The sequence below is a fragment of the Marmota monax genome, unplaced genomic scaffold (assembly GCF_021218885.2).
Source record: "Marmota monax isolate L192 unplaced genomic scaffold, Marmota_monax_Labrador192_F-V1.1 WCK01_AAM20220418_F8-fsc00022, whole genome shotgun sequence".
NCBI classification, from domain to species: domain Eukaryota; kingdom Metazoa; phylum Chordata; class Mammalia; order Rodentia; family Sciuridae; genus Marmota; species Marmota monax.
Window position 1 is genome coordinate 7,466,147 of NW_026695215.1, and position 27,801 is coordinate 7,493,947.

General features: G+C 47.5%; 1 protein-coding gene and 1 long non-coding RNA gene across 4 annotated transcripts in view; one reads left to right on the plus strand and one right to left on the minus strand.

The window, feature by feature from the left end:
* The window catches only part of Schip1 (schwannomin interacting protein 1), a 562,997-nt gene that overhangs the window by 427,557 nt on the left and 107,639 nt on the right, over window positions 1–27,801 (plus strand). Inside the window, exon 1 of one of the 2 annotated variants that reach the window (XM_046431242.2) lies at window positions 8,056–8,363. The exons of the other annotated variant lie outside the window; for it this stretch is intronic. The gene's annotated coding sequence lies outside the window, so the exon portion shown is untranslated. Of the gene's footprint in view, window positions 1–8,055; window positions 8,364–27,801 lie in introns of those variants that run through there. 2 annotated transcript variants of the gene reach the window in all.
* LOC124084233 (uncharacterized) lies at window positions 22–27,650 on the minus strand. 2 transcript variants are annotated; one of them, XR_009225627.1, is made up of 2 exons: window positions 26,973–27,650; window positions 22–655 (listed from the first exon to the last, which is right to left on the minus strand). It is a non-coding gene; the product is annotated as an uncharacterized LOC124084233 (long non-coding RNA). The 2 variants fall into 2 exon arrangements; XR_006849062.2 differs by lacking the exon at window positions 22–655 and adding an exon at window positions 23,621–24,568.

Here is a 27,801-nt window from a genome sequence, read left to right on the forward strand (position 1 = left end):
TTGCAATGGAACTCGATTCGGTTGTCAGTTGATAGGTGGTTTAATTTTTTATTATAGATCACTAAGTGTGTGTAACTCCATGGAAATTGAGTGACCCTGTTATGTCCACCTTCCTTCCCATTTATATGAACAAGATTCTTGATTTTTATTGAGATGCATTTTTCAAGAATTAAAATTGGGAGGGGGGGGCGGTACCAGGGTTTGAACTCAAGGGCACTCGACCACTGAGCCACATCCCCAGCTCTATTTTGTATTTTATTTACACACAGGATCTCACTGAGTTGCTTAGCACCTTGCTTTTGCTGAGGCCAGCTTTGAATTTGTGATCCTCCTGTGTTAGCCTCCTGAGCTGCTGGGATTACATTGCGGCTGGCAAGAATTAAAAAATATTTAATCTTAATATTTACCTTCCAAAAGTTGTAATTCATCTATGTCACTTTGATCAGTCATACCCTATATTCATCAGGACAGCGAAGCCTACCTTAGGGTAACTACTAACCCTAAAAGCCCAGGGGTCAGCCCAACAGATGTTTAGTGCGCATTCACATCTCATTCTGAGGAGGACAAGGGACCTTCTCAGGGCTCTGTCCCAAGGACTCCCTAGGTGATCCTGCTTCTGTCTTGCATCTTGCCATGGGGAGTTCCTTGTGTCCAACTGGGAAGACGAGAGAGAGAGAGAGAGAGAGAGAGAGAGAGAGAGAGAGAGAGAGAGAATTCATGTAATTTCACTTTGTTTTTATCATAGAAAACTGTACTGAGGTAGATAATTCTATACTCTTATTAAACACAAAAGTACATATTACCTAGTATGAAATTCTGTAAAGGAATGAAAAAATTCAAGGGGAAAAGATAGAACACAACATCCTAATTTCTACCTGCGGATGGTGCAGTGTCAAGTTGCTCCACCATCTATATTCCACGGAGGGTACTTGGGCATCCGTCTTTCTTTTAAAAGTCAATATTTGCAACATAACATGACTTGTATCCTTTCCTGCTGTAAGCTGTTGATGAGTTCTTTTAGATCTCAACCTTAAAACTGGAAGTGAGTACATAGTTCTCAAAAGTCCTTTAGGTTATATTCAACAAAAAATGTTGAACACCAATGTCTTTAGGGAAATACCCACTCAGTTTGATTTTGTTATTTAAAAATTAAGAAGAAAAAGAGAAAAATCAAGTGTTAGTGGGACTGGTCTGCTGTCCTGGATTTACCTCTCCATGGGCCACAAACTGTGGTCCTCAGGGGCTCGAGCTGCCTGGGAAGTCTAGGGATGGGAGTTCCAGGTACACACGTGCCACCTCTCTTGGCAGATCACACACCCAGGTAGCAGCCAGACCCAGCCTGCACACCCCGGCCTGCGGTCAGGTCAGACAGTCTAAGACTCCACCTTCAGCCTGAAGTCTGGATTCCTAGGGGCCTGACTCATCAGCTGGCCACTCTCCAGCTAGGTAAACAAACTGCCTTTTTCCAGAAGAATCCAAAGCAGCCTCTCTCTCTCTCTGACTACGGAATACTGCAGCTTTAGACGGGGTCTAGCTTTCCTCCCTAAAAAGGCCCATTGACCTTTATTGCAAGTGAAAAAGCTTATGGGAACAGTAAATGGCTAACCTCACTGGACCGTAAAGCCCAGCTCCCCGAGGCCTCCTCTCACGGCCCTACAGAGACCTATAATAGCACTCCCCGTAAAAGCCTCGCGCCGTTCCCCAGGTGCAAGCCTTTACAGAAGTCCAACCAGGGGGTTTCCAAAATTGCTTGGAGAGAAAATTGTAGAATGGAATGCCAACTGTTTAGCAGGTATTTCTTGATGGGAATTTGAGATCACTTTCCTTTTGAATTTGCTGTTTTGGTAACTGGTATAAGTGGCACCGGCAATATGCTGCAAACATCCAGAGGGAGCTCAGGTTAAGTCAGAAGATTACCACCTGACTCCGAGGTCAAAAAGCCTTCCACTCTACCAGCCAGTGAAGCTAAAAACTATGAGGTAGAAACGCCGGTCTGGCGCCTGAGGAAATTTTAAATGATTCCATAATAGGTACTTACCCCAACTGCTCTCAAGGTGAACTGGTTGGTAGTTGCAGGACTGAAAAGATAGACATGACTAGCTTCTGGGCAGGAAACCAGAGCCCTGGGTAGACCAACACCCAGCCACCCTTCACAGGCCCATCTTCTCCCTACTATGGAAATTTCACTACCTGTCATTTTCTTCTTCGTTTTCCATTATTCTGTCTCCCCACAAGAACATGAGTTCCATAAGTGTGGGGATTTTGCCTGTTTTGTCCACTACCAGACAAAATTCTGAAGGGCCAGCATGTCCCAGATTTCCAACACATTGTGTCAGATGAATGATCCCCACCCTAGGAAGGGTATGAACCTATAAGGGAAAGGAAATGAATCCTTGAGTATCAGCAATGTCCACTCAGATGTCTATAAAGAAAAGTAACGATGGCTTGACAAGCTGAAGGGCCTGTCGGAAAGATGAGTCCCCTACAGGAAGTGGTCAGCTTGGGCTTGGATTGTGGGCTAGTATGGAGCTAGGAAGAAGAACAATGTGGAGAAGAAACACAAGGAACATGGAGGGCGTGGCCCTACACTACAGCTTTATAGGAAAAGAGGGTCACTGGGAATGGCCTCAGTCAGTGACCAATGTCAGCAGATTCAGAGGTCTTTTCTCGGACAGCTGGCCAGCACCATCACACATTGGTCACTCCCTCCCAAAAGTGAGTGTTTGGATGGTTCTCAGTTCCCCCTCCAGTGCATTGCACCCTGGTCATCGGCAAATAGAGGGCATCTCTGAAGAAGCTGGTGGGGTGCAGTCAGTGGCAGAACACCAGCCTGGCTTGTGTGACACCCTGCATGCAATCCACAGCACCAAGACAGAACAAAGCAAAGCAAAAGAACAAATATGTCTCCTGCATGGTGTCCAACTGCACTGTGATCATCCTGCCAGGAGAGACCTGTGCCAGTCGGGGTGGACAAGCACTTCCTGGAAACAGGTGGCTCTTTCTGGGAGTTGATCATCCTGGGCAGGACACAAGATTCAGGAGGTGACCTGACCCCAATGTCAGAGGTTCTGTCTCTTCTCTCTGGGCTCACAGAGGACAGAGTTATGATATCCTGCTATTTATAAAGAATGAACCTGGTTCTCAGGCAGGGTGCCCTATACCTGTAATCCCAGCAGCTCAAGAGGCCGAGACAGGAAATGTGAGTTCAAAGCTAGCGTCAGCAATTTAGTGAGACCCTAAGCAACTCAACAAGACTGTTTCAGCATAAAATATAAAAAAGGGGCTGGGGATGTGGCTCAATGGTAAGCACCCCTGGGTTCAATCTCTAGTACAAAAAAAAGAGAATGAGCCTGGTGCAGAGGTGCACACCTGTGAGGCTCTGGGGCTCGGGAGGATGGTGAGTTTTGAGGGCCAGGCAGGGAGAGTTACCAAGACTCTGTCTCGAAAACAGAAACAAAGAAACTAAATAAATAGGGGACCTAGAATAGTCTCCAAGATACTATTAAATGAAATGATCAAGGTGTAGAGCAAGAGAGATAGATAGATAAACACACATGAGATCATAATGTATCTTTATGTATATGCATGTGAGTATGTAGAGCTCAGTTATGATGTTATTCATGTAATACATGTTGCATATTATAATCATATATAATAACATGTAGTATGTATATGAAATAAACTATAAATATACACACATGCACACTCATGTGCATATTTTGAAAGACACACATGAAACTGCTGAGGGGGCGAAGATGCAGGATGGAATAAACAGACTTGCCTTTTACTCTATATTCTTTTTGACACTGGTGTTTCTATTATATATTTTCTTAGCTTTTCAAGAAAAAAACACATAGTTGTTTTTAAGCAATAAAATGCATAAAAAGCATAGATTTACTAAAAGCCCTTATTTGCATAGCAGTGTTTATTCAAATATAAATGGGACCCCAGAGATCCTGTTATTCCATTTCTAGTCCCACCCTACAGAATCCTGTGGGTATTCACGAGTAGGCAAGGAGGAGACAGGGGTGGTGTGGCGGGAACGGTCTCCTTATCCTCCTCCTCCTCCTCCGTGGTACCTACTGCTTGTAGTGCTCACATTTGTAACAACAACAACAACAACAACAAAAATGGAAGCAAATGTCCATCAGCGCAGGGTAGGCTTGACAAAGGTTGACACAGCTGAATTCTGCACAGATGCTGAAGGCAGTCAGTCCACGCCCTGGTGTGCAAAGTGAGAATACCACAGGAGAAAATGTGTGCAGGGGTATCATGGAAAGTGTGGAAGGAAGCACAGAGAGCCCAGGGGGGGCATCGACTCAGCCCCTCCCCAGGCCAAGCTGCTCCTCCTGAGAAGAAGAGGTTTCTGATCTGGATGGGTATCTTGGCCAGCGGGGCTCAGCCTGGCCTTTAGCAGCTCTGCTGGGGGTGCAGGGCTCTCTTCCAGCCCCTGGCAACGTCGCCCCTGGTTCCTACTCTGCCTCTCCATAAGCAGCTTGCTTCTGAGGAATTTTGCAGGGCTGATGTGTTCCTGAGACCTGAGGGAACACCATCAAAATGCCCCAGCCAGAGTCTCCAGGCGTTTCCAACAGGAACCTCGGCCGCCACTGTGTGTGTTCTATAATCGGCGTGTGCATACCTTGGGGAAACAGCTTATAAAACCATAAAAATAAGCATAAATATGCACATAAACAAAACAAAGCAGGTGTGACACACCAAATAATACACTTAGCCCTGAGTGTGGACTTAGCTTGTGAAGTGCCCTCCCTGAGCTGGGGACTCTCACTATGGCAGGCAGAGGCCTGGGCACCAGGACCAACCACTCTCTACTTGGATTTTACTAGACACACTTTTCATTCTCCAAGTTTGGTAATACACTCTTAAATGGTGTATATTTAGTTAAGAAGAATATTAAACAAATTAGATCAGCCCACATCTTTACTGTACAAACTATAGCTTACACTGTTAACATCAGGAAAAAAACACTACTTTCTATACTTTTTCAAAATCTTAATCTATTTACTGATTTATCTGGAATCACAAGGTTTTCTCTCTCTTTCTTCTACCTCCTCTCATGAAAGAAAATCTCTGAAATAATTTCAGAAAAGGAAGTATAATTATTGGGGTCAAAGACTATGAATATCTTACTACCTCCTTATGCCACCTCTGTCCTTATAGCTTAATTTCTTTGACTTTGCCTCACGATCTATAACACATTAATTCATTACATCCTTAACAACAGCTTTAAACATTATATATAATTTAAATTAGTAGTCAATTTACACCAAAATCTTCCTCTTTCTTCATAGACTGACTTTATCTTCCGAGATGTGTGTGTTTGCTTACTGAGGAACATTTCCAGATTTGGACTGTGTTGTTGAAATCCATCTAAGGAGACAATTTCAGTGACCTGTCTGTCAGGAATATCTCTATGGTATGCCCTATTCTTACCAGGCCCAAACACTGAGGTTTAGTGAAATGGACACTGCAAGATGCACTTATCTGCAGCTGACCTCAGGATATGAAGGGCAGCACAGGTGAAGCATGGAGCCCCCAACATTGAGCCTCTCATTAGCAGAGTGTCCCTGACCAGGGCACCTTCAAGAGGACCTGCAGTCCCCACTCACTTATTCCTTAGTATCACGTAAGACCAACGTGCTACAAGCAGTAAGATGCCAAGGTCGAGATTTTTGTGGCCGGAATTAATTTTTATTAATTTTAATGAACATGGTAAAATCTTTCCTCTGAAGATAATTTTAGAGAAAGTCGTATCATACTCCAACATTCTCGCACACCTATTTTGGGTGTTACATATCGCTTTCCATTTCTTACAGACACAGATATTTAGCTCGTTGCCGTCATAGAAATTTTACACTCTGTTTCTATTCACTTGCTAACATGAGCAGATTCATACTGCTACACGGTTATCTTAGCTGTTTTTCTAGGTGACTAGCAAGCCTTTCTGCTTTGCCATCTATCCCCAGCGCCTTTGTCATGCTGAGTTCTGATGTGAGCAGAGAACAATGCTAAAACTCTAGGTACTGGCATCAAATCCCTGCCTTAGTGTCCCAACAGGGACATGCCCATGTCTGTCAAGTAGGTTTGTGCTAAGGATTGAGTAAGTCAGTCCCTGTGACCTTCTTAGAGCGATGCCTGGTACATCTTGAGCAACCAGTGAACACGGGCTATTACTACTGACATATAAAATGACCGTGGAGTCCTGCAGTCATTTCTCATTTTTTTCTATTACAGATAGAGATACAATGAATATTTTTATTTATATATTGTTTTTCTTCTGCTCCTTTATTTCTTTAGATTCAATTTCTAGAAATCAGATTGTTGGGTCGAAGAGTTGTAAGTTTGATAACTTTTAAAAATTTCTGCCCTTGTGAGACATGGTGGCACATGCCTGTAATCCCAGCAGCTTGGTGGGGCTGAGGCAGGAGGAGCACAAGTTTGAGGCCAGCCTCAGAACTTAGTGAGGCCTTAAGCAACTTAGCAAGATCCTGTCTCAAAATAAAAATAAAAAGGAATAGAGATGTGACTCAGTGGTTGAGCTCCCCTGGGTTCAATTTCTGGTACCAAAAAAAAAAAAAAAAAAATCTCTGCCCTTGAAGAAAGTTTGATGATATGAAAAATAATATTAGTCTGTATGAAAAGAGATGATAAAACAAAGAAAATTAAATATACAATTTGTTCGTAAAACTGTATAGAGACATCACACAAAAATCCTGGGTTCCATTTACTCGCTTTGATCCAAAAGTATGTTCTAGTCCTAGTTTGTTCTGTACCAGGTGTTCAGAGCGTGACATCTTAGTCCTTGGAAACTCAAACACATATGTAAGAAGGTGAGATGTGACATTAAGTCAAGACCAGATGATCAGGTACCAGGTGACGTTTGTAAAGGCCCAGTTCAGTGGCACAGGCACCTCTTGCTTAGGCAGCTAAGCAGCAAAGAGGAGGTGCTGGGGGACCTACCTGGCCCACTGAGGAGAGCGTTCAAAGGATCTGTTAGCAGCAAAGGAGGAAATCATCACCCAGGCTATGATTAAGTCGAGCTCTGCTTTCTTCTTAGAATCCAGCATTCTATATAATTGCTTTTAATCACCCCAAATGAGCACGACAGCTTGTGCCTACATATCAGCCCCAGGAATGCTACCTCTTGCTGAAACAGGTTCTCCTCTCTGCAGCTGTAAGGGCTTGAGCCAAAAGAGCCAGAGAGGTACTCAGGGATGGGAAAATGGAGGTGCCCTGGGGCCTCAGTCCTGGACTGTGAGCTCTTTTGCTTAGCAAGGGCTAAGAGGCAGGGCCATCTCATGCTCAGGGGGCAGGGTTAATATGTCTTTTGGGGGGTGGCGGGTACTGGAGATTGAACCCAGGCATGCCCTACCACTGAGTTATATCCCCAGCCCTTTTTTATTTCTTATTTTGAGACAGAAAATTATGTTGCTAAGTTGCTGAGGCTGGCCTGGAATTTGCAATCCTCTTGCCTCAGCCTCCCACACCCTGCAGCTAAAGTGTTTTAAGCGGTCAGAACCTCACCCCAGAAGGGTCATTTCCCCCTCCTAGCAGTCTGGGGCCATGTATCATTCAGAGATCACTGGTTTCTGAACAGTCCTTCTTCCCTTTCAGGAGAGGAGTCACATTGCCTCACCTTCTTGAGGTGAGCAGGGTTATTGGTCTGCAGGGAGCCAAAACTGAAACAGAAGCAGACACTCTTCCTGTAAATTAAGGTAGGCTTCCTGTTGCCAGAAGCCCTTCTAAGGAGAAGAACTCCATGTGAGGGCCTTCTGGCCTTAAAGATGGCCTGCCAACCTCATTCTTGTGCCTCATCCAGGAGTCTTAACTGCCTACCCATGCAGATCCTCAGATGCCCCCAGGAACTTGGACTTCAGAAGAAGGAGCTGCCTTGCAGACAGGTTCCCAGGCCGACAGGTCAACTGTCTTCCTTATATGGTGAAAAAAGTGCCCTGCCCCTTTAAGGCCAGGGGACTGGGCTGCAGACAGTCCCTGGGAAGTTTGCAGGCAGCCCCTCCCTGTCGGAGCCTTGCTGCTCTGCAGGTGAGTTCCCAGACCTTGTCTCCCCAATCTGCCCTCTGTGGCGCTCTCATAGTAGGCTGGAGGTACCATACCGAAGGGTCAGAGAATTCCAGAGGCTGAGATGTGTTGTTCGGAGAAGTTTGAGTTGAAGGGAAAATGAGGTTGCTAGGGAAATGTGCAGCCACGCAGCCCAGTCAATGAGGATGCGTCCAGCTCCCCAAGGGCAGCAGCAGCAAGGTTAAGAAGGCCAAGGTACTCCAGGACCCCGCAGGGGCAACAGATCCAGCAGGAAAAGGGACAGAGTCTGGGCAATGCTGTGACGGGTAAGTTTGGACTCTTGAGCTATATTACCCCGTGAAAGGCAAGTTTGAAGCAAAGATTGCTGGGAGGAAATACAGCTTCTGCAAGAGCTGAATGCTCCGTGGGAGCCAGCTGCAGGACTCACTGCAGAGGAGAAAGTACAAGCCTGGAAGTCTACAGCCTTAACCCCCTGCAGCCTGCTGCCTAGCTGGTAGCCACTGGCTAGCAGGGCTTGGTGTGTGTGTGTGTGTGTGTGCATGAGCGCAGCATTGCAGTAGGCTGAGAGAGTAGGACTGCAGTTATGGAGAAGCATCTCTGGTTATCCCTGAGGTACCACGTGCAGAGAAGAGATTTTCTAAGCTTAGAAACTCTGTGGTATCCTCTAGCAGGGGGCTGGAAGACGTCTCTTTAAGCTGATTATGGCTCCATCATTTACTAATTCAACTTCCTGGTATTCTTGCCCATGACCGAGAGCTTCTTAAGATACTAATGTAAAATTAACTAATGGAACTTCTTAACAGCAAAGGATTTGCTAGCAGAAGCAAGTGTCTATGACAGACTAAGAGGTATACAGCTGAGGCTGGGATTTCATTGTTAGAAAAAAAAAAAGAGGTGGTGTGGTGTAAGAGGAGAAACTGGACGGTCATTTTACGTCCTATCCAAAGCCCTTTCGTCAGCCAGCCAAGAAAGAAGTCCACCAGGGAAGCTATAAAGAGATGCTGCATTAGCGGGCTTGGGTCATTCCCCCTCCTAGCAGAGTCTGGGGCCATTCATCATTCAGAGGCCACTGGTGTCTGGATAGTCCTTGTGTTGGGGGATGAAACAGAGGCCGGATTAAAATTCCTTACATACTCCATGCTTTTTAAAAAATATTCATTCATCTCAGTAGTCACTGAAGAATTCTCTTTATTATTAACAAATGAGTGTTACGAGTGCTGGCTGCACTTGTGTTTTGTAAAGACAGAATGTTCTTGAACAGAGATTTTTGTTTTATCAACAGGGATTTGCTAGAGTGTCTCACTTCTCCCTGCTGATGGGTGATCAGGGTGGGGATTTCTTCTTGCTGAATAAGAAGATTTGTTCTTGACTCCAAAATCATATAGGACTCTGCTTGAACTTTATCCACTCAGAAACACCAGTGCCCCAGCAGCGTCAACTTCGTGTCCAGGACACAGCGCGTGGGTCTGACTGCTTCATTTTATATCAATCTAGTTAAAGAAAGCAGTGGCCAATATCCTGCTTTCAACATGAATGCAGCCCGCGAGAGCAAGATCTTAGAAAACTTTTAACACACTCTAATCTTTTGTCAAATAACTAGGTATTTAAAAGAAAACAAACAGCCCCTGCCCAGTGTGATCCCTGTCACCACCGCCAGGCCTTCATTTAATGAAGCCCTGGTTCCTAATGGTGTGGACCTTTGAGAGGGGCTTTGCAATAAGGTAAAAGACCAGGAGTGCCGAGATCAGCTGAGCAGATCTGGGCTACATCTCAGGTCCCTGCACTTATTCCAGAACTTTGGATAAGTCACTTCACCCAGCCTGCATCTGTGTGCTCACTTGTAAGACAGTAAACAGTTAGCAAGGTTATCAAGATCAGAGGAGACTCCGATACAGCAGGAGCTCTGGAAATGGCACTTGTGTTTGTTACTATGATATGGGGAACTGTGTTGTTCCTTGGAGGAGGAGGTGAGTTTGAAAGTGGAAGCCAACTTGGTGACACATCTTCAGAGCCAGAGTTGGTCGATCCTCTTCTTGCCACCCCACTTCAAAAGTTCTATGCACTTGAAGAACAATGGAAGAAAATCTTGGCATCTCGGTAAAGTGGTCTACTCCTAAAGTCAGTCTAGGGAGCATCTCAAGGGAACAATTTTGTTACTATAAGATGGCTCTTACAGATGTTCCATGGTAAACAACAGCTAGTTTCTAGAAGTCTCCTAACGTGTTCACAGCTGTCTGTAAGAAGACGACTGCTACTTTCACCCTTTGCATTGTTCAGGCCCCTTTAAGAGCAGGATTGCCTTACTTGGTCTGTGCATGATGAACTTAAACTCAAAACAGTCCCCCTCCAGCTTTGGGAGGCAGTGGTGAACTCCAGGGCAGCAGTAGCAGTGTTCATGATAGGTAGCACATTGCCCAGTGCAGCCTTCCCAGCTTCAGCAAAGGCGGGTGGCCCCAGTCATCTGCTGATGGTAGACCCACATGGTCTGTTAGGGATCCACAGTCAGAGCCTGTGTTTGGCCACCTGAGTAGCTCCGAGACTCTGAGTTAGCTCCTTTATGTGTCTGTGCCTCAGTCTACAAGGTGGGATGCTATCATCTATGCCCATGGTGGGGAAGGCAGGAAACATCGAGGACAGATGCTCTATGATCATGTAGGGTGTGAGTGCCTGATAGTCTCTAGCAAAATCTGTGCACCTTCCTGAGACAGCACTAGCCCTGGAACTTGGGTGCACACTAATACCATCTGCAAGTATGATCCTGTATCCAGGGCTGTGCAAATTTAATTGTTAATAAAAATGCAAGTTTCTAGACAAAACCCAAGAGAAGTAGGTGCCGGGGCTCTGCTGTGGGGTTAACTAGAAACCGCCAACACATGAAATGTGGTTTAAAAGCTGCTGAATCTCACAGGGCTTTGGATTATAGCCTTTACAAATATTTTAAAACTTTTAACCCCATGGGACATGCTTCTGACTCTGGTTAACAGGCAGAGGAGAAGCCAATACTGCCCAGGCAAGAGGTGGAGTGGAGAGATCCTGGTGGGTTTGAAGTGACTCTCAGACACACCTGCTCCCCCTTGCCCCAGCCCTCACCTGTCCATCTCGGCCACTCAGGAAGCAACCCTGAAGCCAGGGAAGCTTCAGGAGCTGAGCCAGCCTCTGCCTTCTTGAATCACGCAAGAACAGGCTGGTCCTCGCTCCTTAGGGAAACAGACTCAAGTCCAGTCTGCTGTCCAGGGGCTCCGGGGCTGCAGGGAGACTCTCCCACACCTTGCCCTGCAACTGAAGCCCACGCCCTCCTGATATGCCCTGGTCTGTTTGTGACAGGTTGGTATCCAGCCTGTGGTAAAGGGGTACCCATGGGGCCTCTGAGGGCAGCGCCTGGGGTCCTGCACTAGCCAGAAGACAGCTAACCTTCTCCCCTGACCTCAGCCTCCTTCTCCCTATTACAGATATTCCCAGCCCAGAGAGCCCTGTGTTCCCTGAAAACAGGTCACAGGGCCCCATCCCAGTTCTCATCTAAGGTTCTAGGTGGGACCTGAATATTTGCAGTTCCTGACTAGTAGGCAGGTAGGTGGCCTGAGAGCCACAATACCTCTCACCTCCAAGGTAACATGTCCTCCACCCTTGGGGGAAAGTATGGCCCTCTCCTCCCCAGAGGGGCACGCTGCTGTTTGCGTGTGCTGATCCCATGAACCTAAGTACCACACACACATTATCTGTCACCTAGTAGAACTACATGTTTGGATCATGAAACAAAGACCTCTCCCAGTGACAAGAGGAAGATGTGGTACTCAAACTCACACTTATCCTGAAAGCTTTGGCTTTTCCCACTATTCCAAGGCTGGAAAGTAAAATGTCAGGTTGTCTGTGGATGCCAGCTGTGTAGCAGCAGCTTCCTGGAGCATTGGACTGGGAGTCCCAGGTGGAAGGGGCTTGGCTAGAGGGGGTTCTGGAATGCTGAGCTATGCCTGTGCCTTGTACCCACTGTCCCGACCCCAAAGGTGTCCCTCCCTTCTGATGCTTCTGGATCAGTTCTGTTAGGACCTAGAATCAGGAGAAATGTATATTCAAATTCCTCCCGTGGGAAACAATGCAACTTGCTTCCTCTCCCTCCCTTTCTTTGAAGGTGAGTCTGCTTGGGGCCTGGCCTTGAGAAGGCAGAACAACTGGAAAGCAAAGGAGATGCAGGGCCTGCGCAGGGTAGCCCACGTGGGCACTGCCCTGAAGTGGAGACACGGGGATTATGTTCAGGACGGTCTGTGGTACCCTGTGTCTTTCGGTGTGACCATCTGTCACACAGAAGTGATCACTGTGACTCAACAAGGAGGTGATGGCGTTTGGTATGCAGTGTGGCCTTGTTGCTGACAAGTCTTTCACTGCTTCTTTGCATTTGTGATAAATGTGGTAAAATGACATACAACAGTGGCCTCTATTTTACTCAGTCAACAAATATTTATAAAGATGTATCTGTAGACACTGAGGATACAGCAGAAAATAAAGCATCGTTCTCATGGAACTTACATTCTAGAGCAGAGAGGAGGTAAGGAAACAGAGGGGAGATTGTGCAAATGTAATTGTGCATAGAGAGAGACTGTGTGTGTGTGTGCGCGCGCGCGCGCACGCACATGTGCACATGTGCACCTATTTTAGGTGGGGTGTACAGGGAAGGCCTCTCTGAGGAGGCAACTCTGAATAGGAGAAAAGCCACATGGGCAGATGTGGGGGATCAATCTCGCCAAAGCAGAGAAACTGGCAGTGTGTAGGTCCTGAGGACCAAGGCAGGCGGTGGCCAGATTGGGCAGGCTGGTGGAGTTTCTCTGGGGCAATGGGCTCCACCTCTGCAGAGGTGCCCCTGGTATCTGATCACAGAGTACTGCCGGCTGCTGGTGGTCAGGGAGGCTCAGCCTCTGGTGCTGCCTGGAGGTACGGACTCCCAAGAGGCTTCGCCCTGTTGGCAGTATCCTGCAAAGCGTGTCTCTACTGAGAAGTCCTGAAGGGCCTCGAGGGCCAGGTGAGAAGCTCAGGTGAAACTTCCACAGTGGGCAGCTGCTGGAGAAGTACATTTGTTAAAAAATGGTCTTTGCAAATCGTCGGCCACACCCAGCTGCCACAACAGCGAGCCTCTGCCATCAGGACATGGGTCTTCCCCACCAGAATCTTGTACCCTGAGAGCTGAGGTAGATGTCCCAGGGACTAAGCCACAGTCTTCACCTGAGTGAGTGAAATCAGGTCTTCACCAATCCATTCCCTGCTTTCCCATTTCTGGATAAAACTGAGGAAGGGAAACAGAAAGGAGAAGGGCCACCCTCTCCCAAGTTAAAGCTTCTTTAGCTTAAACCCATCACCCATCTACATAGGCAAGCTCCAGAATTAGAACATCATTTGGCCTCCTTTGCTGTAAACCCCAGGGGATGGTGATGAGCTTTCCTCTCTGGGCCCAGCCACAGCCTCTAAGAGCAGTCCACCTCACATTAAGCATGAAGTGGGAGCCAGGATTGTGTGTTAGCAAGGAAAAAACAACAGTTTTCATCAAGAAATCTTGTCTCACCTACTAACTAGCCATGCAAACTTTGGACAAGGTCACCTTCATGGGTCAGAAAGACGGAGTGCATGAAAAGTTTGCTCAGCCCAAGTCACCCTGAGGCTGATTTGTAATTCCACTCTAGATCTTTACAGTTCCCCTAAAGACTCTTGCAAACCTGCCCAAACCATCCACCTTGCCCGCCACCCCTCTGAGCTGACAGCTTTCTACACAGCCACTGCCACTGCCCGTCCACTCTTAGAACACCATGGCTTCTTCTGACCTTACAGCCCTCTTCTGGACCTCTCAAGTCTGCTCAGGGTTGAGACCAGCACTGTCATGGTTCTGTTTCTTTGACCCTCCTGGGCTGAGCAATGTACTTATTAGATGTTCAACAAAGCCTTGCTCTCAGATGAGAGGATGGGAAGAGGTAAGCAGAGGGAAGAGTGAGCCCAGCCAGTCAGTTCAAAGCCCCAGAGCGGCTCTGGCTTAGAGCCATGGATTCCACCCTTAAGACCCTGGACTTCTTAGAATTAGAGAGACAGAAGCGAGTTTCAGGTATTGTAACGATAACTCTGAGCCAGCATCTGTCTAATGCCCTATGGCTCTGCTGAGATGCCCTGGTTTCATAAGATTTTAGAAATACTACCATTTTTCTAGCCTTCATGATGTGTCTTGTGTTTACAGAGAACTAACATAAAATCGCTGAGTAGCAGTTTCCAGACCCCTTGCTCCACGACTTCATGCCTCTTTAGCTCTTCCTAGGAAAAACTCTACCCCAGGAAGTCTGAGGCTTCTCTCATTGGCATAAGCTTGGCTCCTTTCTCTTATCTGAAGCCTGTAACTACCTTGGCCTCACAGTTAGAACTGCTAAAGGCCTTGGGGAAGGTCCTGTGGGGGCACCTGGTCTGTCTGGCCTTGCTAGTGTGGTGCTGAGATAGAGGGGCTGGGAGACCCCATCCTGGTCCTGCTCCTGGGGCTGGGATTCGAGGGGCTGTGACAGGTATAGGGGCAGGACTTGAGGACAGCGGCCAGTGTTTGAGTCTTAGAGAAGTCAGGGAGGACTATGCCAGAGCAATGGTAGCCTCCAGGGGGGAAAAAAGCCTCTTCCTTACTCAGCCCTCTGCTGAGTGCATGCTGGTGGTTACAGCGTGGCTGCATGGAAGACACTGCCCCAAAGTGTGGGGTCCCCCATGGCAACCCCTAAGGACTATTGTGCACGAGGCAGACAGCTGGCATCTCCACTCTCCTCCCTGCCTGGCTCACCTTCCATTCTCTAAGCCCCTCATGCACTGTGAGTAGCAAGTACCAAGAGTTTAGGCAGGTCCGCTGGAGTTGTCCTGGTGCCATCCTGGGTGGGGAGGGTCCATGAGACCACCAGACCAGAACCAGGTCAATGACAGCAGCAACCCCTAGACTGACTCTCAGCTGCTGAAACTGAGAGGATCCCCGAGCTCCCTTGCATGGGTCCAGCAGTCCCTCCCCCTCAGCCTTGTGCTGAGCAGGGTGCCAGTCCTTCCCTAAGGGTAGTTGCACTTCTTGGTCATTTTCTGAATCTGGAATAGAAACAGGACATTAAAACATGTGAAATGTCCTCTCACATTAAGAAGGTGAAGACTAAGAAGCCTACCAGAAAGCAAGACCAACCCAATCGTCCCTTCATGGGTACACACCGCGCAAGTACATGATGTGGACATATGTACACCTTGGTGGCTCACAGTGATGAACTCCTGAGACATTCAGGAGTGGACACTCCTCCAGAGAGTGACACTGGTGAAAACAACACCTTGAAATGCTGCATGCGGAGGATTCCATTGACATGGTGTACTTGAAATGACAGAAATCACAGAGCTGGAGAACAGAGTGGTGTTGCCAGGGATAAAGGAAGGGCCAGCGGGGCCCTGAGAGGGGACTCAGGACACCGGAGGGCAGGACCTGGCAGTGTGGATGTCATCCCCTGGCTGCACAGGCCTCTCCATTTTTGCAGAAGGTCACCGCTGGTAGGAGGCGTAAGAGTACTCTGGGGGTTTCCAGATAGACAGGCTGGCTTCACTCAGCCAGCTGGATGAACACCCACATGAGCCTCTAAATCGTCTCTGGAAATGGGATCCTCTCCAAGTCTTAAACCTGACCACAGGAAGGGTGGGGATAGAGCTGCATTTAGGAGTGCAGAGAGGTAAGGGACAGAACACTTCTGTGCACAGCTCAGTCTTCTTAGTTTCCCACTCTTTATCTGCCTCAGCACATTTTCTCAAGCCCCAAGTTCCCTGCATTTTGCTCCTTGATCTTTCCACTAAAATCACTCTCTTCCTCTAATTATTTCCTCTTCATTTCTTTGAACCCTTCCAGTTGTGGGGGCCAAGGATCCAGGGAGCATCAGGGGATAGAGGCACTGCCCACTCATCTCTTGTCCTCTCAGTGGTCTCCTCTGTAAGCAGAGGGCTCATCAGATGGTCCAGAGCCAGAGAGATGCAGGTGCCCAGCAAGGACTCACCACAGAGATTGGGGTGTCCTCCAGTACGGGGCACTTTCCAACCTGCTCCTAAATGCTCCGGCCCCCCTCTACCCAGGCCTCCTGCTGTCAGGGGTTTCTTTCTGGCTTATTTCTCTGATGTTTTAGTTTACACATTTTTCAAGTTGACTTTCCTTTTATTTCCTGCTTATGTGTTTAACCATCTTAATTTAATTCACGCTGTAGGAGTTTATTAGTGATCTTGTTGACTACATTAGCTTAATTTATAAAATTATTCCATATTCTCTTTCTGCAAACGACTCATGATCATGTTAACATTTTTTATTTTTATTTCTCTTTATTAGAAAGTAGCCTTCACCCCAGCATTTGTTAATTTCGAGTGGTTTCATAATCAGCCTCAGTGTGAGGTGTGCCAATGCCGTTGGTGCTGACAGGTTTGGACTGAGGACAAAGATCATTGTCTTGAAATTGTATGGTAATTGGGAATTTCTTCAAAGCAATTCAGTGGGGCAAGGGAAACAGGAGATCATGGGTGAAGTAAGGCTTCCAGGGGCTGGTGGCAGGTACCTGGAGGTTCTGTGGACTGTGTGATCATACAAAGGCTTTTTAAGTGTCGCCAGGATAAAAGAAAGTTAAAAGTAGAGACTGCTTCTTAAAGGCAGGATTGTAGATGTGGGTGTAAAGCTGCTGTCTGAATTCCCTGAGGATTCCTGGAGGGGAAGTCCTCCATCCCTGCCACTGTCACTCGCTGGTCTGTCTAACCTGGTGGCCTGGCCCTCCTCAAGTTCCTTGTGAGGTTTTGCATGTGCTTCCCTTTTGCACACTCCAGTTCTCCAGGGAGATTACACGGCCTGAGTGGGGTCTGTCCCCACTAATGATCTGCACACTCTTATTGTCCCCCCGATTCTCACAAAATAATTTCTAAAATGACACAGATCCACATGCACCAAAGATTTGAGCGCTGTGGCTGAGGCCTTCAGGTGTGTTTTTTCACACCATCAAACACATCAACTGTATACAATCCAGCCATTCCTGTCCTGAAATCCCTTGGGTCTTTCAACTTCAAGTTCACATGGAAGCTGCATGTCCTTCTCCCAGCCTACTTTCTCACCGTCCCACTCTCTATGCTGACATCCCCAGTGTTCACTCCTCTCAGGGACATGAAACTTATTTCACTTGCAGGCATCAAACGAGGCTTTCTTTGATCTCCAAGCTTTAGAGCATATGGCTCCTCAGACCCCTGTCCTCCAGCCTCTGGGGGCTCCAGCGACGTTTGCTGAGCCCTCAGGATGGATCCAAGTGACAGTCCTCTGGAAGGCTGCTGAGCTGCCCCCAGGTTGCTTTGCCAGCACTCTTGGCCATGCCGCCCTAGGACTCTGAACCCCTGTGATCACTGGCACCCTCTGGTCCCTTCTAGGCCACAAGCTCTTGGCCTCTTTCAATCTCCCCTGAACCCAATCCTGTGCCTGTACATAGTAGGTGTTTGGGTGGATTAGTGGCCAAATGAGCAGAGAACGAATGAGTGAACACTTTCCTTGAGGTGGTAGCTCCCTGCATGAGGGCCTTTTCTGGTGGCCTGGTTGCAGTGCTAGGCATAGACAGGAGCAGTGGGCCCCTGCTGGAGCCAGGTGGCAGGTGGTTGAGGAGGGCAGAGGAGGCAAAGACGGGCGAGGCTGCCAGAACCCAGAACCCCGTCCAACCACGTCATGAGTTTGGGGTTTTAATATGGTTAACATGAAAACAGACAGATAAGCCCGCTAATATGGATCCTGATCTTTGTCTGAAACTGCACAGTAAAATATGCAGCTATCCCTGAGCAAAAGCTCGTCCCATCAGTAAGAAACTCATCTTTAGATACACAGTGTATGTCAGTGCATCGGATTCCATTTTCCATCGGCTATTTTAACTTTTTGTTTTTTAAAGTTTAATACTATTCTTTTATAAAACCAATTATATTTCATCAATCTTAATATGTATTGACATGTAAAACACATCACTGTTTAATGTGCCATAAACTAGCTGTGCCTTGCTCAGTGGCAGAGCACTTGCCTAGCATGAGCTGGGCCTGGGTTGATCCCCACCACTGGAGAGAAAAGGAACATAGTCAACTGTAATTGTCAGAGACCACTGATCATAAGACAAGCCCCAATTTCAGAAATACTAAGCTTAAACGTGTCTTATAATGGATGAAAAACAGTCTATGTATACCACAGTTACTTTAGCACACGATACTTGTGTTCCATTAATAATAGTGATAAAAGTCTTTTTGAATGAATTTGATTTAAAAATGAGTTAATTAAAAAAAAATTTATCTAAGTAGGAGGAGAGGTGGAATATAATGTGGCAAATCCCAGGCAGGGTTCCGAGTGCTCACGGCTTGGCCTGATCGCCCTGGCCTAGTCCTGTCTCCTGGCCCCATGCGCCATCCGGATCCACCCACCCCCAGCACTGTGCTGGATGCCTAAGGTACCAGGGAAAGGGGTGGGTGGTTGTACCCACACCAGGTTGAGCAGTGTGGCTTCAACTCACCAAAGCCGATTCAAAAGAAGTCCTAGGAAACGGAGGCCTTCAAGGTTCTAAACGGAGGTACTTTGTATAGGCAACCTGGGGACAGATTTCTGTTTTGTTTTGAATCTACTCTCCACAAGAAGGGGAAAGTCTCTGTTATCGGATAATTATTTACAAACAAGGGCTAACTGAACGCTAGGCATTCCATTTCTTGATTCTCAAACCAAACAGTAGTCGACTTTATTTTTTATAATAGATTTGCCAGTGGGAAAAGATTATGAGTAACTTGAGCAAAGTGTATTTTATTGGAAAAATACACGGAGGGTCTAATTTCTTACTTCTATAGTAAAAAAAAACAGTAAGAGGGAATCATTTTAGATGGAGTCGGGGAAATTGCTGGCCCTTGTAGGAGATTTGTGTCCCTCCTGCTTGCAGCTCCTTCCCTGCCTGGGCTCAGTGGCACTGCAGGGTGCTGGGTAGCATCTCCCAGGGAGGCAGGCGCACCCTTGCTTCACGGAGTACTCATTCTTTGTTTTGAGACAGGGTCTTGCTAAGTCGTTTAGGGCCTCGCTAAGTTGGTGAGGCTGGCATTGAACCTGCCACCCTCCTGCCTCAGCTCCAAGTTGCTGGGGGCACTCATTCTTGACAGGAGAACCCTCTGCTTCACAGAGTGCTCATTCTTGAAGGTAACAGAACTAGAGGTCGCAACCCACAGGCTCTGCAGCTTACATATCACCTGCTTTTACAAACTTAATTTGAAGGTTTAATGTAAGTGTAATTGAGACGATAAATTGAACACATATGCATATTCTAATAAAGGCATTCTTTGGAGTCAGCAAATATTCACATCATATTAAGCACCAGTGAACCCATTACAGCCTAATAAAATGGAAAGGTCTTATAACAGGAGATTACTTATAGGTTATTAGTTATTAGCATGATTTAAAAATGTGATCAGATACAATTAGCAACACCAACAGTATTGTACATGCAACTATCTCCACTCACTAGTGCTAATAATGCCAGCTATGATTCTGAATCGAAGTCTTAATCGAAAGCTAAACCTCTTCCACCTGTTTATCCCTATGGGTGTCTTTGAGTATCAGATCACTGTGGAACAACTTATAAGATACTCACAAGAGTCACCAAGGCTTGGTGTTAATCCACAGAACAGCATTCTGTCCTATCATGTTAGTACATGAGATGAGTATCAAGCCCAGTAGCCTTTCTTCACACAGATGCCTGGGAAGGTAGAATGTCAGAACCCAGCAACTCATGTCAGGCTCTCTAGAAGAGACTGAGGTGGGGATTGGGTGCAGCACTGACCACATTTGGTGAGGGGTCCAGAACAGGGGAGATGAGGGTGCTCTCAAGTCTGCAGCATGAACAACTGGACAGGTAGATGTATATACCCATCACACTCCCTCAGAACAGAAATCTTAAGATTATAGAATAAGAAAAGATTGTTTTACAACAAGACTTTTCTTTAGCTTCTACTTTTCTAGGTTAAAAATACTAACTCCTTGACGTATTTGCATAGGATCATTTCCCACTAAAAACATGCGAACGGTTTCTGAAGTATTGCTCTTTCACCTTTCCACTTGGTCTGCCTCCCATGAAAAACAGACATGAACTGCTGCCATTATTCTACTAACTGAAGACTCATCTGGTTACAGTCCCAACATTACATGAGCTTTTATGAAAGGCAGCCAAGCTCCCTTGCGTGACATCTGTCCTTCAGGGCAGAGGTCTCACTGGGGCCCAGTGAAGTCTTCTCTTGTCTTTCTCTGTTATTGCATGGACTCAGAGCCAAGAGAGTCTGCACTTTCACAGGGCTGCTTAAAAAAAATTAATAAGACTGGGCAACAGAGACTGTATGATTCACAAAGCTGAAAATAGTTACTATCAAGTCCCTCACAAATAAGTTGCCAATCTCTCCTTCAGACCACTAGGACCTCAAACTGTCTTGTAGAAGTGTGCGAGCTGAAGTGTATACCCAAAACTTCACATTAGCTGGGGATTTACAGAACCATAAAATGATTTGTTTTCTAAAAGGATTCATCAGACTTTATATAAATTAATTCTAGCTCTTCTGAACAATTATTTTTAAAAAGGAATTCCTCAACCAATTTTATAATCATGCATCTTAAGTACAATAAATATGCTTAACACTTACTTTATGATTATTACAAAGAAACTGAAATATACACATAGACAAAAAGGCAAAAAAATCAGCTGCGATCTCACCATTAGTTAACCACTGTTAATACCCACCTACTTTTTCCCCCTAGCCATATAAACATTTAATTTTTTGAAAATGTGAATCATGTAGTAAGCCTGACATTCTACCCTCTCTATGCTGCAGCTTTGGAAGATATCTTATTGACATCTATTCCATAGAATGCCATGTCCGAGTCTGAATATCTTCCTGCCGGTTCTGACATTTCAGGTTGACGTTAACTTGTCCTATTGTAAATGCTGCACTGAGCGCCTCCTACGTGAATCTGGATCCCTGTGGGCTCTGTGGGCCAGGAGTTCAGGAAGTGGCAAGGGTCCCTCCTCTCCACATCTTCCTTACAAACCTGCTTCTGTCGATGTGGCACCCTCAGGCTTGGCCTCCTCTTGCTTTGTCTCCAAGCCATGCTACTCCACCCGAGGCTTTGGCATCCCTCTCCCACCAGAGCTGGCATTCATCTCCCTCCAGAACTCCCCAGGCTGCTTGCCCTTTCTCCTCCCCTATCCAACCCTCTTCCTTTTAGATCCCCTTCAGTGGTTGCTCCACCCTTCCACTAGGCTGCCTGTGGACCCATCCTGTGTCCCCCTCACCACTATTCCCAGCCACCAGGTCCTGTGACTGCTTCCTAGATGCCTCCCCAAGACCCATTGCAGCCTCTTCCAGATACTGCTGCCTTCTAACAGGGCTCTCCCCACCAGTCCTGCCCTGCCCGTCCTTCCAGCCCAGCTCAGTCCCGTGCCACACAGAGCAGGTCCCCAAGCACCGACCTGCCGAGACCCATGTGTGGCTCTCGGGATGAAGACCTTCATGGCAACCCCTCTCACTCCCACCTGGTCTGACACTGCCACTCCCTCCTGATCCATCCAGGGCCTCCTTCCAGCCGAGACCTCTCCCAGCCTCAAGGTTCCATTCTGTCCTTCCCTCTGCCTACGATGTCTCAGCTGCCAATGTCCCTGTCACACCTCTGCTCTCTCCACAGCACTCCAGCCCATTTTGGGGTCCTTATTACATTTTAAATCTAAATTATTCTGTTTTCTGCCTGTAATGTCTATTCCCCAACTGACTGAAGCTCCATTTGAGGCAAGGTTTTTTTTATTTCACCACCACATCCCCCCGGCAGGCAGCAGGCACTCCAGGAACACTTGCAGAACTGATAACAGGTCGCTGGGCACAGCTATGTAGATTTTTAAGACGTGTTATCAAATAGTATTCTAGAAAGTGTGAAGCAACCAGTTTATAAACCCAGCAGCAGTGTAACAGTGTTCCTTTGACCACGTGTGTTCTGACACTGAGTGTTACAGTTTTCAGTCATTTCTAAATACCTGGACAGGAAAACTGTCCCCTCACTGTAATTGAAATTGCATTCTTTGATTACTAGTGAAGTTGGGCGTTTTTACTTTTTGAGAGCCCTTATGTACTTTGTGATTTTTTAAAATTCATCACAAACTGCTTTGGTGGAACCATTTTTTATTGTGATATTCTGAAAGTTTATTTAGGTCAATTATCTTTCTACTTAAAAAGTAACAAGTCTAGTTAACCCTCATCTCAAGCACTGGATAAGGGATCCCACTCCTCAAGGTTGATATTTAGCCATTGCTGACCCCTACCTTGGTGGGAGTCGGGGGCATCACGCGGATAGAGACACTTTTGGCCTGAGCCGGAGCATTGTAGCGATGCCAGGCCCTAGTCCCACCATGCTAAGACCCATGGTGTCTCTAGTGTTGGCTTTCCAACAGATGAGAACTCTGCCCCAGGGTTCTAGTGGCAGCTGCCTGGTGTCTTGAATTCTAACATGGAATCTCCACGCCTGCCCTGCAGCTCAGTAACCTGGCCCTGCACCCCTGGTGTCCACTTCTCTGATCTCTCTGGCTTCTGCAGGTATCTGAGTGATGGCCCATGAAATTCCAGCAGGTTCTGAGGTTGAAATAACCTCTACCATGAGGCCAGTGGCCCTGACTGCAGGCCAAATCTCTTGAGAGGACCGTCTCTCCCTCCACACTGCCTCCATCTTTCCCAGGCACCATGGGGCAAGACCAGCAGCTATTTCCCATTTCATTACACTTCCAAAGTGATGTCAAGAAGGGACCAGCAGAGTTCTCACTTTGTAGTTGCTCATTTTGTAAAGCAGCTTGCAAGATGTGCTTCTTAAGAAGCACAATACACAGGAGCACAAGGCCCAGAATTTCCAAGGTGGTTCATCTTTACTGGGGTCTTGTGCATGTGGGCTTTGTGCTACTGCTCCAGATACTTTTCTATGTTCCTGCAGTGAACACACCCATGAGCTCCCCAGCTCCTCCTAAATAAGCCCTTTTAGGTAATCTATACCCATCAACAAAGCTCCAAAAGAAACTAGGGGTGCTTACACATTTGCTTTTTCAAGATCTGCTAGAAACTTCAGGAAAGCACAAGGTGATGGCAGAAAACTTCTGGAAGAAGAGACAGGGCATTTGTGTTGTTGAAGTTTTGTCACTCTCCTCCAATCTGAGGTATGACTCTGCTAAGAAAAGAACAGCTGGTTCCTTCCTGGTGGAGCCCTGTGCATACCACAATACACAGAAATTGCCAGCCATGGGGATGGTGCCAGGTGGTCCCTCCAAGCAGGTCCTGTTGAGTAGTTCACAGCAGAGGCTAGTTCTGGGAAGCCCTATGTGGAGGCCCCACTCAGCACTGACTTTTCTCTGCTGCACAAAAGGCTGCTCATCCCAGCGCCCGGGGGGTATCCTGGTCTCAAACACATTATTAGTGAGTTCCCTTAGAGGGGGAATGTTCCTCTAGCCAGGCATCCTGGTTTCAGGTCTGGGAAAGAGATTATTGGAGCCATCTCTTAAGTACCATTTTGGTTTTATTGAGGAAAACGTAGGAAATAAATACAATCTCACAGTTTGCTACAGAACCAAAACCTTTAAGGTGTGTATGTGTTTTAAAGGGAATTTTCTCTATGTAAGTACAGCTCTGTCCAAATGAAAGAAAGAAGAAAACCACATTATATATACTTAGGTTCCATCTTGAAAATATCTACACATATAGCGAAGATCAAGCCACAGTATCTGCAGAATTAAAGAAGAAATGTTGCAGGTAGCTAACAGGAAGACCCTGGTTTGAGTGAGCAGAGGGATACACTGTGCCTTTCAATAAGGATGGTGATGAAAAGATTCAGGGCCATTTTTATGCTGTATTTTCTAGCTTCATCCATTAGGGCATCCCATTGATTCTATCTGCCAAACACCACGGCCAAGTAGTCAGGCCCCTTTCATGGGAAGCTGTGGTCCTAGGCTGGGTCAGAAATGGGGGATGGGTTCCAGACATTCTATATACAGTTCACTCCAGTCACTCTCACACAGCATCTGCATGTGGCATGACCTGCATGTAGTTCATGCAATAAAGATGAGACGCAAGCCCTCTGCCAGCCATGTCTTTATTACTCTAAATGCCACAGCACAGGGAAGCTCAGAGTCAAGGCTGATGATTTCAAAATTGGTTTGGGAATTTTGCAAATAGATCTATTCTTCCCTTTTCAAACTCTCTGACTTACACATTTAAAATCCTATCAACAGCACTGATCCTGAGGAATGTCATCTTGTCTCTACCCTTTGAGGATGAGTCTGGATGGTTTCCTATTGAAGATCCATACTCACTGTGGCTTCCTTCTTATAGGATTTGTTTTGAGGGAACTTAATGCAGAGTTCATCCAATGTGAGATTTCATCTTTGGAGTTCTAGGGCCTTCCTGGACATGATCAACTCTCTGCTGATTCTTGCTGAGCTGGGTGGCCCTGGAGGAGATGGAACACAGTGGGGCTGAGGAGGAAGGTGCCCTCAGTGCTTCTTCTCTGCAGGTGTAAGATGCCCAAGATTGGAGGGCAGGAGGCTGAGACCTAGTCTGAGGTGTTGCCTCCTAACATCTTTGCTTGGAAAAATTCTGTATGCAGCAGGTCAGGGATCTGAAGTGCATGGCTGAGTGACTGTCCAGCTTCTAGAACTGGCTCCACTACCTACTGTTCTAGCATTTTGACTTTGGCAAGATACTTGACCTCACTGTCCTTGACCTTCTCACCTGTAAATGGAGACAATAATGGCTTCCTCATGGGATTTTTGAGAATTAAATGAGTTAGATAATGTTGTTCATAAACTCAGCAACAAACACCATAGCCCTGCCCTTGTGGAAATCAGAGCATCTTTTACCCTAACAACCCTGACCCACAAAGGGTTAGAAAGCCCCATGGTGAGGTATGACTAGATTCTGTTCTAAATACATTAGAATAAGATTTTATGATATAAGATTTTCATAAAACTTTTTTTCAGATACATGTATTTTATATATATATATATATATATATATATATATATATATATATAGCCTGAGTCTAGTGGACTGGACCAGCAATCACCCAGGGGGTGGCAGGAATCAGAGGAGCTGCCCAATAGGAAGTGACATTTACATTGAGACTTTTTAGCTGAGTTAAAATTTGCCAAAGGAAGTTGGAGGCAGTGGTGGGCATCAGTTCCCTGAAGGAGCCCTGTGGGGTTTTAATGGAGCAAGGGAGAGAAGAAAGCAGATTTGCATTGTTAGAAAGGCCACTCTGGCTGCATGAGAATGGGCAGGGGCTAATGGATATTCAAGAGGGACCCTGTACCTGGTGATGGATGGGGAAGGTTCAGGAACTAGAGGGCTCTGGGGTGACTCCCACTTGACTGGCACCTATGACGTTCAACTTTTAACTTGAGAAAATGTTCCTTTCAATCACTTTGCAAATCATCTCTCCATCCTGCTGGACAGAGCTGTAGACTGTAGTGGGCCTAGGAGCTAGCAGGGCTTCCAGTTCCCAAGTGGGTGGGTTCTTGGCAGGAGATGGAAAGCTGGAAACAGAATGGAAAGTAGTCTAGCCAAGCACCTTGCATGAAGAGAAGAGGAAAGGGAAACTGGGTACTTTCCCATCTGATCTGGAATATCTGGTCAAATAATAATGTGAAAATACAGATAATTCAAAGACATTTATATTTGGCTTTGAAATACCATGCATTTTTGGCAGTGAATTTACCTTGCCAAATGTTTTTCTTAGGCCTTATTTTGCATTTCCTGAACACAACATGGACCATCTGGATGGCAGGGGAGTAAGCAGGTGCCCAGGAGGGAGAGTGGGTGGGAGATGGGGAGGCCTAAGGCATAAAAATGGAATCTCCCTGTCACCCCAGTCCACCAATGCTTACTGGTCTCCCTGTGTCCTGCCACAGAGCAGACACTTTTCCTGACCTAAGCCTTGTGAGGTCATAAGGGGCACGGAAGAGCAGTTCTCTAGTTCCTAGCTCTTTAAACATTCTCAGGGCCACCTCCACACCCAAGCAGGCAGCTGGGGCTCTGCAGCAACCCTGAAATCAAACCATATTTGGATTATAAAGGCAGGTTGTTTACAGATGTTGGCATAAAGTATATTTTAAGTTACAATCAGCTGCTTTTTACAGAAGAGCTGGTCAGACCAGAGAGCCCCTTTTCCTGTTATTCATACCACTGTTCCTTCTAGACAAGCTACAAGCTCAGCTTGAATTTTCAGGCTCAGGGCTCAGGACTACCTAAGTGGAAGCAGTCCTGCTATATACAGTCCCCAGAAGGGCACAGAAGAATGGTAAGGGTGGCAGCCTCTCCCTGCAAAAGAATCCCAGGCATCCCCTGTCCCCCATCTGCACTATGCCAGGCCTGGACAGAATTCACTGGAATAATTAGTAACAGCCTGAATCTGGAAGTCCAGGGGCTGACTTTCCCAATCTGTGGTAGGGCTAAGTGCTCTTTTTCATTATCACCACAGGGAGGAGGGCATTTCCTAGTTTCCAGTTCTTGCAGGCGGACGGGTTCCTTCACAGGAAATTCTTAGCCCTTAAAAGGCATTCTGTGAACAGCTAAGTTTTCCAACTGCTGGTACCTTTCACTCCAAGAACGCTCCCTCCTAAAAAGAGCTGCCAACCTGAGACCACCCTTGCATATCTGAAAAATCCAGCACAGGTTTCTTGGATTCCAGAGAAATTGAAGGAAGCAAAGCCATCAAATGTTGTAGGCGCACCTCACAGGACACAGCCTCGCCCTTCCTTCGGGTCTTCTTGCCAGGAGGTGGGAGGAGAGTCTCTGGATGCCCCCAAACCCACCGCGGCCCCCACCACCAAGCCACTTACCCTTCTAACACTTACCCCTGGCTTCCCACAGGCACGCCTCGCTGAGCCATTTCAGCGGCCGCGGGAGGGGATAGAAACGTGAGCCACAGCAACAGGTTTCACCGCAGCCTGGGCTCAGGAGGGGACGTGGCTTCGAGGCCAGGAGCTGGGCGGCGCGGTGACAGGAAGCGGGAGGAGGATGGAGGGGACGCCGGTGCCGGGCCGGCGAGCACGCGTCACTCGTGCTCCGCGCGGGCTCGTGAATCTGCGTGCGTGGGGAGGGAGGGCCTCCCCCAGGTCACTCGGGGACTTCCGCGTGGACTAGGCGGCGCCAGGAGGCTCGGGCTGGGTGGCTAGCGCCGCAAGGAGGCCAGGAGCGCGCGCAGGAGGCGCGAGTGTTGGAGGGTGGGCACAGGGCACCCTCGGGAGCCGCCCTCACCAGCGGGAGGCCTGCGCCCCCAACGCCCGAGCCCGGGCTCCTCCGACTGCCCCAGGCCTCTGGCTCCAGCCGGCCGCTGAGGACGCGGGAGCCGACCGCGCGCTGGTGGCTCTGGGCATGCTCGGTGTCGGGACCCGCGCAGCCGCCGCGATTGAGCCGCGCCTGGGCAGGCGCACCTCGGGAAGCGCAGGCCAAGCTGCCCCGCTCGGGCAGAGCTCGCCGGTCCCGACCCTGTGCTAGCGGGAGGAGGGGCAGGCGGCGGCCTTCTTGTCGCCGCCCGCCGCTCCTTAGAAAGTGCAGTCAGCCCTTGGCTGCCGCGGCTGGCAGCGCCGGGCGGCGGGCGGGGAAGGGGCGGGGCGGGGCGGGGTGGGGGTGGTCTCACCGCCCCGTGAGGTGCGAAATTAGTGGGCGCCCTCCCCCTTCTCG